General features: G+C 30.7%; 1 long non-coding RNA gene across 2 annotated transcripts in view; it reads right to left on the reverse strand.

The window, feature by feature from the left end:
- The window catches only part of LOC111894172 (uncharacterized), a 31,614-nt gene extending 17,257 nt beyond the window's left edge, over window positions 1-14,357 (reverse strand). The window contains exons 1-2 of one of the 2 annotated variants that reach the window (XR_006184186.2): window positions 13,452-14,357; window positions 12,849-12,947 (exon numbers count right to left, since the gene is read on the reverse strand). This is a non-coding gene — a long non-coding RNA (uncharacterized LOC111894172). Of the gene's footprint in view, window positions 1-12,589; window positions 12,948-13,451 lie in introns of those variants that run through there. The other variant, XR_006184185.2, reaches the window with a different exon arrangement.
- Between the last annotated feature and the right edge of the window lie 439 nt (window positions 14,358-14,796).

The raw sequence follows: 14,796 nt of genomic DNA on the forward strand, positions 1-14,796 counted from the left end.
ATTCTGCTGGTCAAGGGTATTATGATATACAATGCAAGTGAGAAGCTTTTGAATGCAAAGAGAGAGGATTGTTGGTCTTGCAATTGTGTCAATGAGGTTATATTTCTCATGAATTTTAGTATCATAATACCCTTGACTAAAAGAGCAAACTGCAAAATTTACAGCAACAATCAAAGTCAAGAGTATTACATTAATATTTAGAGGCTATATGATTTATTTATCAAGTGAAAGATAAAGTATCAGAAACTAACATAGAACCTTACGTCTCCATATTGATTTATACTTCATATTTAATCTCATAGTTTTGCATAATTAAGTGTTTATTAGCAAAAAAATATAAAGTCACCTAAATGAAAACAAAAGTTCACTAATGGACAAAATTTTCTTTAAGTCATCTAAAATGGAAACCGGTCTAATGTTGCTACACTTTATCATAAACATTTGACTCGAGATAGATAATATTCATCTTTATTATGACAAATTTATGGCATGAATGAGTAGACACCAAATTCAGTTCCAAATTCCTGAATCGATTGCCAAAAGAGAGTATAAGTTTAAGAGCATTTTTGACATGTGTACCCTTTATTATAATCATGGAGTTTAATAAAAGAACATGTACTACCAACATTTCTATAGCTTCCTTTTTAACTTGTGTAGTTGTTGATGTTTGTATGGCTTTTTGAGGAGTTTGGATCTTTGGAATCTGCGAATCTAAATGGAGGATTCGGGACTTTGAAATTTGTAAGTCGTTATAGGAAATTTGGAATTTTGAATTTAACAAGACATTTTGGGGAACTTTGAAGTTTGAAGCATGCAGATTTTCAGAGAGATTTGAAACTTTAAACTTTGCATGGTATTTTGGGGAATTTGAACTTTGAAATCTGCATGATGTTTTAGCGGATATGAGACTTTGAATTCTGCAAGGTGTTTTGGGTAATTTGGAACTTTGAAACTTGAAGTGCTTTTCGGGGGATTTGGAAATTTGAACTTTGAAGAGTGTTATAAGAAATTTGAAACATCAAATTCTGTAGGTATTATTAGGAGATAAAGAACTTTGAAATGTATAAGGTTTTTTGAGAAATTCGAAACCGAATTTGGTGGCCGACTCATTCATGCCATAAAGTTGTTATAATAAAGACGAATATTATCTATCTCAAATCAAGTGTTTATGATAAAGTATAGCAATATAAGACTCGTTTCAATGATAAAAGTCTTAAAGAAAGTTTTGTCCATTAGTGAACTTTTGTTGTCATTTAGGCCGCTTTATATGTTTTTTTTTTGCTAATGAACACTTCATTATGCAAAACTTTAGCCTTGAATATGAAGTATATTTCAATATGGAGACAGAAGGTTCTAGGTTAGTGTCTGATATTTTATCTTTCATTTCATAAATAAATCATACCTGTAAATATGTTTAGTAAAAATGCCGAATAACACCTCAAATTTATAATTTATTTGATTCCAAAATAGGATAGAAGCGATGAGACATATTCTATTACAATTAACATTAAAAAATTTACAATAAAGATTATTTGTAAGAGTGTAATACACATGTAATCCAGAGGGAGTCATGATGAGCAATCTTAAGTGGTAGCATCTTGAAACTAATGTAAAGAATACTTGGAAATTAGGCCTTCTAATTTCCATTATGATGAAAAGCAACAATGAAGATATAGAAAATAAGAAAATGTCAAATTAATACCCTAAGTGTAGCAACTAGTCATGTGCATATGAGTGAGAGAAAATGAGAGAGAGTGCCACACATGACTTAAAATTATTATGACTTTTCTCAAAGAACCATAATTGAGAAAAACATTGTAGTCTAGTAACGGATTTTGGTATAAAGGGCTTTGCCTTTTTAGGGTTGTATTGTAGTATTTGCATTTGCCAAAATTTTCCACTGGGTAAAAGGTGTAATGTATATCTTGTTCATGTAGGTTGATACCAATGTACTCAACATTTATTTCAATCTATAGCTTATTTGTTATTTTAGGTTAATACTAAGAAACTTATCATGAAATCATTATAATTTATATTCTTTACCTTTATCTCTTTATCAAGGACCTAGCTTTAAATTTTTATTCTAACTAAAACAAAGAGGTGGTAAGACTAATACTTTGACCATATAAAAACACATAACATAAATCACCAAAATATAATATCAAGACACTTAAATGATGATAAATATAACCTCATTGACACAAATGCAAGACCAACAGTCCTCTCACTTTGCATTCAAAAGTTTCTCACTTGCATTGTATCATAATACCATTGACCAACAAAACAAACTGCAAAATTTACAGCAACAATCAAGTCAAGAGGATTATATTAGTATTTAAAGGTTATATGATTTATTTATGAACTGAAACATAAAATATCAGAGACTAACCTAGAACCTTTGATCTCCATATTGAAGTATACTTCATATTCAAGGCTAAAGTTTTGCATAATGAAGTGGTCATTAGAAAAAAAAAACATATAAAGTGGCCTAAATGACAAAAAAGTTCACTAATGAACAAAACTTTCTTTAAGGCTTTTAACATGGAAATCGGTCCTATATTGCTACACTTTATTATAAACACTTGACTTGAGATAGATAATATTCGTCTTTACTATGACAACTTTATGGCATGACCAAATTTGGTTCCAAATTTCTCAAAAAACCTTAAAGATCTCAAAGTTCTTTATCTCCTAATAATCCCTACAGACTTCAATGTTTCAAATCTCTCAAAACACCCTGCAGAGTTCAAAGTTCCAAATCCCCCCAAAAGCCTAAAAGTTTAAAAGCTTCAAATTACCCGAAACACCTTGCTGAATTCAAATTCACATATCCCCCAAAAGACCATGTAGATTTCAAAGTTAAAATTCCCCAAAACACCATGCAAAGTTTAAAGTTCCAAATTCCGCTAAATACTTGCATGTTTCAAACTTCCAAGTTCCCCAAAATTTCTTTGCTAAATTCAAAATTCCAAATTCCCCAAAGTACCCTGTAGAGTTTAAATTTCGGAATCCTCTATTTAGCCTCGTAGAGTCCAAAGATCCAAACTCCCCAAAAGCCATGTAGATATCAACTACAAAAGTTAAAATGGGAAGACATAGAAAGGTTGGTAGTATATATACTTTTATTAAACTACATGATTATAGTAAAAGCTACATATCTCAAAAATGCGCTTTAAAGTTATAATATCTTTTGGACAATCATCCAGGTAATGAAGCTCTACTTCTGGAATCACACCAACCAAAAGTACAACTCAGTGATCCTCACAGATCAAGAAAAACACAAAGCTAAAATTTAAGTTGATCTTTAATTCTAATTGCGTACCTCTTAAATCACACGATTAAAATTAAAGATCAACTTGAATTTTAGTTTTGGGTTTTTCTTGATCTGTAAGGATCATTGAGTTGCACTTGTGCTTGGTGTAATTCCAGAAGAAGACCTTGATAACCTGAATCGATTTCCTAAAGGAGATTATCAGTTTAAGAGCATTTTTGACATATGTAGCCTTTATTATAATCATGTAGTTTAATGAAAGAACATATACTACCAACATTTCTATATCGTCTATTTTAACTTGTGTAGTTGATGTTTGTATGGCTTTTTGGGGAGTTTGGATCTTTGGAATCTGCAAGACTAAATGGAGGATTCGGAACTTTGAACTTTAAAGGGCATTTTAGGGAATTTGAAATTTTGAATTTTGCAAGACATTTTGGGAGACTTGAAGTTTGAAGCATGCAGGTTTCAGGGGGATTTGGAACTTTAAACTTTGCATGTTGTTTTGGGGATTTTAAACTTTGAAATCTGCATGGCGTTTTGGGGGATATAGGACTTTGAATTCAGCAAGGTGTTTTGGGTAATTTGGAACTTTGAAACTTGCAAGGCATTTGGGGATTTGGAAATTTGAACTCTGTAGAGTGTTTTAGGAAATTTGAAACATTAAAGTATGTAGGTATTATCAGGGGATAAAGAACTTTGACATCTATAAGGTTTTTTGATGAATTCAGAATTGAATTTGGTGGCCTACTAATTCATGCCATAAAGTTGTCACAATACAGACGAATATTATCTATATCAAGTCATGTGTTTGTGATAAACTGTAGTAATATAGGACTCATTTCGATGTTAAAAGCCTTAAAAAAGTTGTCCATTAGTGAACTTTTGTTTTTATTTAGGCCATTTTATATGTTTTTTGCTAATGAATACTTCATTATGCAAAAGTTTGGCATTTAATATGAAGTGTATTTCAATATGGAGACCGAAGGTTCTAGGTTAGCCTTAGATATTTTATCTTTCACTTCATAAATAAATCATATAACGTGTAAATATTAATGTAATCATCTTGACTTGATTATTGTTGTAAATTTTGCAGTTTATTCTGCTGGTCAAGGGTATTATGATATACAATGCAAGTGAGAAGCTTTTGAATGCAAAGAGAGAGGATTGTTGGTCTTGCAATTGTGTCAATGAGGTTATATTTCTCATGAATTTTAGTATCATAATACCCTTGACTAAAAGAGCAAACTGCAAAATTTACAGCAACAATCAAAGTCAAGAGTATTACATTAATATTTAGAGGCTATATGATTTATTTATCAAGTGAAAGATAAAGTATCAGAAACTAACATAGAACCTTACGTCTCCATATTGATTTATACTTCATATTTAATCTCATAGTTTTGCATAATTAAGTGTTTATTAGCAAAAAAATATAAAGTCACCTAAATGAAAACAAAAGTTCACTAATGGACAAAATTTTCTTTAAGTCATCTAAAATGGAAACCGGTCTGATGTTGCTACACTTTATCATAAACATTTGACTCGAGATAGATAATATTCATCTTTATTATGACAAATTTATGGCATGAATGAGTAGACACCAAATTCAGTTCCAAATTCCTGAATCGATTGCTAAAAGAGAGTATAAGTTTAAGAGCATTTTTGACATGTGTACCCTTTATTATAATCATGGAGTTTAATAAAAGAACATATACTACCAACATTTCTATAGCTTCCTTTTTAACTTGTGTAGTTGTTGATGTTTGTATGGCTTTTTGAGGAGTTTGGATCTTTGGAATCTGCGAATCTAAATGGAGGATTCGGGACTTTGAAATTTGTAAGTCGTTATAGGAAATTTGGAATTTTGAATTTAACAAGACATTTTGGGGAACTTTGAAGTTTGAAGCATGCAGATTTTCAGAGAGATTTGAAACTTTAAACTTTGCATGGTATTTTGGGGAATTTGAACTTTGAAATCTGCATGATGTTTTAGCGGATATGAGACTTTGAATTCTGCAAGGTGTTTTGGGTAATTTGGAACTTTGAAACTTGAAGTGCTTTTCGGGGGATTTGGAAATTTGAACTTTGAAGAGTGTTATAAGAAATTTGAAACATCAAATTCTGTAGGTATTATTAGGAGATAAAGAACTTTGAAATGTATAAGGTTTTTTGAGAAATTCGAAACCGAATTTGGTGGCCGACTCATTCATGCCATAAAGTTGTTATAATAAAGACGAATATTATCTATCTCAAATCAAGTGTTTATGATAAAGTATAGCAATATAAGACTCGTTTCAATGATAAAAGTCTTAAAGAAAGTTTTGTCCATTAGTGAACTTTTGTTGTCATTTAGGCCGCTTTATATGTTTTTTTTTTGCTAATGAACACTTCATTATGCAAAACTTTAGCCTTGAATATGAAGTATATTTCAATATGGAGACAGAAGGTTCTAGGTTAGTGTCTGATATTTTATCTTTCATTTCATAAATAAATCATACCTGTAAATATGTTTAGTAAAAATGCCGAATAACACCTCAAATTTATAATTTATTTGATTCCAAAATAGGATAGAAGCGATGAGACATATTCTATTACAATTAACATTAAAAAATTTACAATAAAGATTATTTGTAAGAGTGTAATACACATGTAATCCAGAGGGAGTCATGATGAGCAATCTTAAGTGGTAGCATCTTGAAACTAATGTAAAGAATACTTGGAAATTAGGCCTTCTAATTTCCATTATGATGAAAAGCAACAATGAAGATATAGAAAATAAGAAAATGTCAAATTAATACCCTAAGTGTAGCAACTAGTCATGTGCATATGAGTGAGAGAAAATGAGAGAGAGTGCCACACATGACTTAAAATTATTATGACTTTTCTCAAAGAACCATAATTGAGAAAAACATTGTAGTCTAGTAACGGATTTTGGTATAAAGGGCTTTGCCTTTTTAGGGTTGTATTGTAGTATTTGCATTTGCCAAAATTTTCCACTGGGTAAAAGGTGTAATGTATATCTTGTTCATGTAGGTTGATACCAATGTACTCAACATTTATTTCAATCTATAGCTTATTTGTTATTTTAGGTTAATACTAAGAAACTTATCATGAAATCATTATAATTTATATTCTTTACCTTTATCTCTTTATCAAGGACCTAGCTTTAAATTTTTATTCTAACTAAAACAAAGAGGTGGTAAGACTAATACTTTGACCATATAAAAACACATAACATAAATCACCAAAATATAATATCAAGACACTTAAATGATGATAAATATAACCTCATTGACACAAATGCAAGACCAACAGTCCTCTCACTTTGCATTCAAAAGTTTCTCACTTGCATTGTATCATAATACCATTGACCAACAAAACAAACTGCAAAATTTACAGCAACAATCAAGTCAAGAGGATTATATTAGTATTTAAAGGTTATATGATTTATTTATGAACTGAAACATAAAATATCAGAGACTAACCTAGAACCTTTGATCTCCATATTGAAGTATACTTCATATTCAAGGCTAAAGTTTTGCATAATGAAGTGGTCATTAGAAAAAAAAAACATATAAAGTGGCCTAAATGACAAAAAAGTTCACTAATGAACAAAACTTTCTTTAAGGCTTTTAACATGGAAATCGGTCCTATATTGCTACACTTTATTATAAACACTTGACTTGAGATAGATAATATTCGTCTTTACTATGACAACTTTATGGCATGACCAAATTTGGTTCCAAATTTCTCAAAAAACCTTAAAGATCTCAAAGTTCTTTATCTCCTAATAATCCCTACAGACTTCAATGTTTCAAATCTCTCAAAACACCCTGCAGAGTTCAAAGTTCCAAATCCCCCCAAAAGCCTAAAAGTTTAAAAGCTTCAAATTACCCGAAACACCTTGCTGAATTCAAATTCACATATCCCCCAAAAGACCATGTAGATTTCAAAGTTAAAATTCCCCAAAACACCATGCAAAGTTTAAAGTTCCAAATTCCGCTAAATACTTGCATGTTTCAAACTTCCAAGTTCCCCAAAATTTCTTTGCTAAATTCAAAATTCCAAATTCCCCAAAGTACCCTGTAGAGTTTAAATTTCGGAATCCTCTATTTAGCCTCGTAGAGTCCAAAGATCCAAACTCCCCAAAAGCCATGTAGATATCAACTACAAAAGTTAAAATGGGAAGACATAGAAAGGTTGGTAGTATATATACTTTTATTAAACTACATGATTATAGTAAAAGCTACATATCTCAAAAATGCGCTTTAAAGTTATAATATCTTTTGGACAATCATCCAGGTAATGAAGCTCTACTTCTGGAATCACACCAACCAAAAGTACAACTCAGTGATCCTCACAGATCAAGAAAAACACAAAGCTAAAATTTAAGTTGATCTTTAATTCTAATTGCGTACCTCTTAAATCACACGATTAAAATTAAAGATCAACTTGAATTTTAGTTTTGGGTTTTTCTTGATCTGTAAGGATCATTGAGTTGCACTTGTGCTTGGTGTAATTCCAGAAGAAGACCTTGATAACCTGAATCGATTTCCTAAAGGAGATTATCAGTTTAAGAGCATTTTTGACATATGTAGCCTTTATTATAATCATGTAGTTTAATGAAAGAACATATACTACCAACATTTCTATATCGTCTATTTTAACTTGTGTAGTTGATGTTTGTATGGCTTTTTGGGGAGTTTGGATCTTTGGAATCTGCAAGACTAAATGGAGGATTCGGAACTTTGAACTTTAAAGGGCATTTTAGGGAATTTGGAATTTTGAATTTTGCAAGACATTTTGGGAGACTTGAAGTTTGAAGCATGCAGGTTTCAGGGGGATTTGGAACTTTAAACTTTGCATGTTGTTTTGGGGATTTTAAACTTTGAAATCTGCATGGCGTTTTGGGGGATATAGGACTTTGAATTCAGCAAGGTGTTTTGGGTAATTTGGAACTTTGAAACTTGCAAGGCATTTGGGGATTTGGAAATTTGAACTCTGTAGAGTGTTTTAGGAAATTTGAAACATTAAAGTATGTAGGTATTATCAGGGGATAAAGAACTTTGACATCTATAAGGTTTTTTGATGAATTCAGAATTGAATTTGGTGGCCTACTAATTCATGCCATAAAGTTGTCACAATAAAGACGGATATTATCTTATATCAAGTCAAGTGTTTGTGATAAACTGTAGCAATATAGGACCCGTTTCGATGTTAAAAGCCTTAAAAAAGTTGTCCATTAGTGAACTTTTGTTTTCATTTAGGCCATTTTATATGTTTTTTGCTAATGAATACTTCATTATGCAAAAGTTTGGCATTTAATATGAAGTGTATTTCAATATGGAGACCGAAGGTTCTAGGTTAGCCTCAGATATTTTATCTTTCACTTCATAAATAAATCATATAAGGTGTAAATATTAATGTAATCCTCTTGACTTGATTATTGTTGTAAATTTTGCAGTTTATTCTGCTGGTCAAGGGTATTGTGATATACAATGCAAGTGAGAAGCTTTTGAATGCAAAGAGAGAGGATTGTTGGTCTTGCAATTGTGTCAATGAGGTTATATTTCTCATGCATTTTAGTATCATAATACCCTTGACTAAAAGAACAAACTGCAAAATTTACAGCAACAATCAAAGTCAAGAGTATTACATTAATATTTAGAGGCTATATGATTTATTTATCAAGTGAAAGATAAAATATCAGAAACTAACCTAGAACCTTACGTCTCCATATTGATTTATACTTCATATTTAATCCCATAGTTTTGCATAATTAAGTGTTTATTAGCAAAAAAATATAAAGTGACCTAAATGAAAACAAAAGTTCTCTAATGGACAAAATTTTCTTTAAGTCATCTAACATGGAAACCGGTCTTATGTTGCTACACTTTATCATAAGCATTTGACTCGAGATAGATAATATTCGTCTTTGTTATGACAAATTTATGGCATGAATGAGTAGGCACCAAATTCAGTTCCAAATTCCTGAAAAAACCTTATATATTTCAAAGTTCTTTATCCCCTAATAATCTCTACAGACTTTAATGTTTCAAATTTCTCAAAACACCCTGTAGAGTTCAAAGTTCCAGATCCATCCAAAAGCCCTGCAAGTTTCAAAGTTCTAAATTACCCAAAACACCTTGCTGAATTCAAAGTCTCATATCCCCCAAAACGCCATGCCGATTCCAAAATTCCAAATTCCCCAAAACACCATGTAGAGTTTAAAGTTCCAAATCCCCCTGAAAACCATGCATACTTCAAATTTCCACGTTCCCCAAAATGTCTTTGCTAAATTAAAATTTCCAAATTCCGCAAAAAACCCTGCAGAGTTCAAAGTTCCGAATCCTCCACTTAGCCTCGCAGATTCCAAAGATCCAAACTCTCCAAAAGCCACGTAGTTATCAACTACACAAGTTAAAAGGGAAGATATAGAAAGTTTGGTAGTAAATGCACTTTTATTAAACAACATGATTATAGTAAAAGATACATATGTCAAAAATGCTCTTTAAAGTTATAATCTCTTTTGGACAATCGATCCATGTAATGACGGTTTACTTCTGGAATTCCATCAGCCACAAGTGTTACTCAATGATCCTCACAGATCAAGAAAAACACAAAGCTAAAATTCAATTTGATCTTTAATTCTAATCATGTGATTTTAGAGGTACACGGTTAGAATTAAAAATCATCTTAAATTTTAGTTTTGTGTTTTTCTTGATCAGTGAGGATCGTTGAGTTGCACTTGTGCTTGGTGTAATTCCAGAAGTAGACCTTGATGACCTGAATCGATTGCCAAAAGAGAGTATAAGTTTAAGAGCATTTTTTACATATGTACCCTTTATTATAATCATGTAGGTTAATAAAAGAACATATACTACCAAGATTTCTATAGCTTCCTTTTTAACTTGTGTAGTTGTTGATGTCTGTATGGCTTTTTGAGGAGTTTGGATCTTTGGAATCTGCAAATCTAAATGGAGGATTCGGGACTTTGAAATTTGTAAGTCATTATAGGAAATTTGGAATTTTGAATTTAGCAAGACATTTTGGGGAACTTTGAAGTTTGAAGCATGCAGATTTTCAGAGAGATTTGAAACTTTAAACTTTGCATGGTGTTTTGGGGAATTTGAACTTTGAAATCTGAATGATGTTTTAGCGGATATGAGACTTTGAATTCTGCAAGGTGTTTTGAGTAATTTGGAACTTTGAAACTTGAAGTGCTTTTCAGGGGATTTGGAAATTTCAACTTTGAAGAGTGTTTTAAGAAATTTGAAACATCAAAGTCTTTAGGTATTATTAGAAGATAAAGAACTTTGAAATGTATAAGGTTTTTTGAGAAATTCGGAACCGAATTTGGTGGCCGACTCATTCATGCCATAAAGTTGTTATAATAAAGACGAATATTATCTATCTCAAATCAAGTGTTTATGATAAAGTATAGCAATATAAGACTCGTTTCAATGATAAAAGCCTTAAAGAAAGTTTTGTCCATTAGTGAACTTTTGTTGTTATTTAGGCCACTTTATATGTTTTTTTTTGCTAATGAACACTTCATTATGCAAAACTTTGGCCTTGAATATCAAGTATATTTCAATATGGAGACAGAGGGTTCTAGGTTAGTGATTGATATTTTATCTTTAATTTCATAAATAAATCATAACCTGTAAATAATAATGTAATCCTCTTGACTTGATTGTTGCTATAAATTTTGCAGTTTGTTCTGTTGGTCAAGGGTATTATGATATAATGCAAGTGAGAAGTTTTTGAATGCGAAGTTAGAGGATTGTTGGTCTTGCAATTGTGTCAATGAGATTATACTTCTCATGTATTTTAGTATTATTTAAGCGTATTGATATTATGTTTTGGTGATTTATGTTATGTGTTTCTATAAGCTCCAAATATTAGTCTTATCACCTCTTTGTTTTAGTTAGAATGAAAATTTGAAGCTAAGTCCTTGATAAAGCCATAAAAGTATAGAATATAAATTATAAGGAAATTATGATAAGTTTCTTAGTATTAACCTAAAATAACAAATAAACCATAGAACGAATACATGTTGAGTACATTAGTATCAACCTACATGAACAGATATACATTACACCTTTTACCCAATAGAAAATTTTGACAAATGCAAATACTACAATATAACCTAAAAAGGCAAAGCCCTATGAACTAAAATCCACTACTAGACTATAATGTTTTTCCCCATTATGGCTCTTTGAGAAAAGTCATAATGATGACTAGTTATGTGTGGCACTCTCTTTCTTCCCCCCCCCCCCCTCTCTCTCTCTCTCTCTCTCTCTCTCTCTCTCTTATATACACATGACTAGTTGCTACACTTAGGATATTAATTTGACATTTTCTTATTTTATATATCTTCATTGATGCTCTTCATCTTAATGGAAATTGGGCATGACTAGTTGCTACACTTAGGGTATTAATTAGATATTTTCTTATTTTCTATATCTTCATTGTTGCTCTTCATTCTAATCGTGTGATTTAAGAGGTAACCATAAACTACATGATTACCGTTCTTTTTTTGTTTTTTAGTCTTTCGAGATGTTCATTTATAAATGGATCAGCAAATGAATCGGTTGGTATCTCAAGAAGATGAGTTACCTAATGGAGCTAAAGTAGTTTATATATTTCTTATGGAATGGTAGTAAACTTTTATAACAAATTCATTTTAGCAAAAAAAAAAAAAAAGAAAAAAAAGAAACTTTATAACAAATTTGAAATTTTAAATCAACTTATTATTCCAATCATCTAACATTCTTTTTTTAATATAATCTTAAAAGGTTACAATTGAGACCGTGAAATATTTTGTTTTTGCTACAATACCGAGGCATTTTCTTTTTGAACCTTAACCCCTTATACTTTTAAATACATAGTAAAAAAAATAACCTTTCATTTTAATCTTTTATCAGGTTAGCCCCTCACATTTTGAAGCAGTTCATGTTGTCCAAACCTCCCGTAAAACACCAAAGTTTTTCTTTTTTTTTTGTTTTTTTTTTACCTTCAACTTTTTAATTAATATTGATTTTTAATTATATCCCTGGATTGTCTAACTTAACAACCTATCTTGTTAACTTATACAACTTAAGCATTTAATGCATAAAAAATGTGTTCTTGTTTTAGAGGGACAACTTTTAGAAATAAACAATGTTCCAAATTGAAACTGCTACTCTACATTTAATGCACAAAACTTCTACTAAAAATATATAGCAAAAATGCCAAACAACCACCCAAATTTATAATTTATTTTATTTCAAAAGAGGGTCCCACATATGAGACATGCTATTATAATTAACATTAAAAACTTAATAATAAATATTATTAATGAGAGTGTATCTAAAAACTAATGGAAAGAATCTTTAGAAATTAGACCTTCCAATTTCGATTATGATCAAAAGCAACAAAAATGAAAATACAAAAAAGGTTCAAATTAATACCCTAATCGTAGCAACTAGTCATGTTTGTGTATGTGTGAGTGTGTGTCACATATGACTAGTCATCATTATGACTTTTCTCAAAGAACCCAAATAATACTAAAAGACATAAGAAATAATACCTCATCGGCACAATTGCAAAGACAACAATCCTTTCTCACTTTGCATTTACAAGGTCCTCACTTTAATTGTATTGTAAAACCTTCAACCAACAAAACAACCTGCAAAAATTTACAGCAATGGTCAAGTCAAAAGGATTACATTAGTATTTACAGGTTATACGATTTATTTAAGAATTGAAAAATCAAAAATCAAAAATAATGAAAGAGCTCATATTAGAAATTTGACAAGATACGATGAGCATTTTAAGTTCTTACATTAGATTCATAAATACTAGAGTCTAGAGTGGGTGTCCATATAATAAGCAACAAGCATGTAAGTTATACAATTCAACTAACATGCACCTAACTTATACATTAACTATTAGTCTCTTACATTAAAGAGCATAACATAGTACTTTCGGGAACTAGTTTCCATAACACCAAAATAGTTGTCCTACATAGTACATACACTATCAAATTTTGCATAGTTTGAGTTTCTCTAAGTGGTTAAGATGTATTCATGCAAGACCTGAAACCATTTACAATTGACATAACTTCTGGTTTTGGTTACTATAAAAATCATGAGGGAAATAATGATTACGAGAAACTGAGGAAGCAATCTACCTTGTTCCTTGATGTTGATCGAAGATTTTTCAACTCAATCTTCATCAAACTTTCAGATCCAAAAGCTTCCTTGTTTGAATCGCGTTTTTCACTTAATACTTTCCACTTTTAACACAACGATTTTCTTATTCCTTGGATCTGTCGACATTTACGAAGTCATCATTTGGACTTCGATTGTTAAACGTCGTTTCCGGAAGAAATGAACACCGTCTACGGTGTTCTCCATACCAGAACAGATCGTAGATCTTTCTTTCTTTTTCTATTTTTAGTATTGGTGAACCAAAACTATTAACATTCGGATCTAGTGAGATCTTCATGATTGACTATAACGATGACTGAATCATCAATCGGATTCATAAAAAAGAAAGAGATTGATGAAGATTAGCCATCGATCTATGAGAACAGCGATTGATTCGTAAAAAAGAAAGAGTTTGATGAAGATTGAGAATCAATCTGTGAGAACAAGCATTGATTCATAAAAAGAGAAACAGTTGACAAAGATTAAGCATCGATCTGTGAAAACAAGCCACTGATTCATACAAAAAGGTAACAGCCTGATGATTGAGCATCGATCTGTTAAAAACAGGTACTGATTAATAAAAAAGAGAGCTTGATGAAAATTGAGCCATCAATCTAGTCCAAAAATTGATTCATAAAGAAAAGGTTAGAGCTTGATCAAGATTGAGCATTAATCTGTGAGAACAAGCACCGATTCATAAAAAAAAATAAAAAAAAATAAAAAAAGAAAGAGCTTGACGAAGATTGAGCATCAATCTGTGAAAACAACGATTGATTCATAAAAAAAAAGGTAAGATTGAGCATCAATCTGTTAAAAACAAAATCAATCTAGAACAAAATTTGATTCATAAAAAAGGTAAGAGCTTGATGAAAAAAAAGGTAAGATTGAGCATCAATCTGCGACAAACAATTCATAGAAAAATGTAAGAGATTGCGCATCAATCTGTAAGAACAAAGGATGGACTAAAAAAAATAATAAATAAATAAATTGCTTCGAGGAAGATTGAGCCGCATCAATCTGCAAAGACAAGAAAGACCTAAAAACCTAGGATTTGACGAATGTGGAGCCCTCTCCAACACTCCCAGCTTATAAAGAAAAAAAAATCCAAGATATTTTCCAACCATTTCCTTTTTTTATTTTTTTTCCTTTTTTAAGTCCTGAATGCTTTTTTTAAAAACAAAATGATAGATATATTTTGCTTTGGTTTTTATTTTGTTATCATTGAAGTTGTAAAGGAAAAACAATTAACTTGAGAGTAAAAATAATATTAATATATATATATATATATATATATATATATATATATATATATATATATATATATAT

This window comes from Lactuca sativa, chromosome 6 (genome assembly GCF_002870075.4).
Source record: "Lactuca sativa cultivar Salinas chromosome 6, Lsat_Salinas_v11, whole genome shotgun sequence".
Classification (NCBI taxonomy): Eukaryota; Viridiplantae; Streptophyta; class Magnoliopsida; order Asterales; family Asteraceae; genus Lactuca; species Lactuca sativa.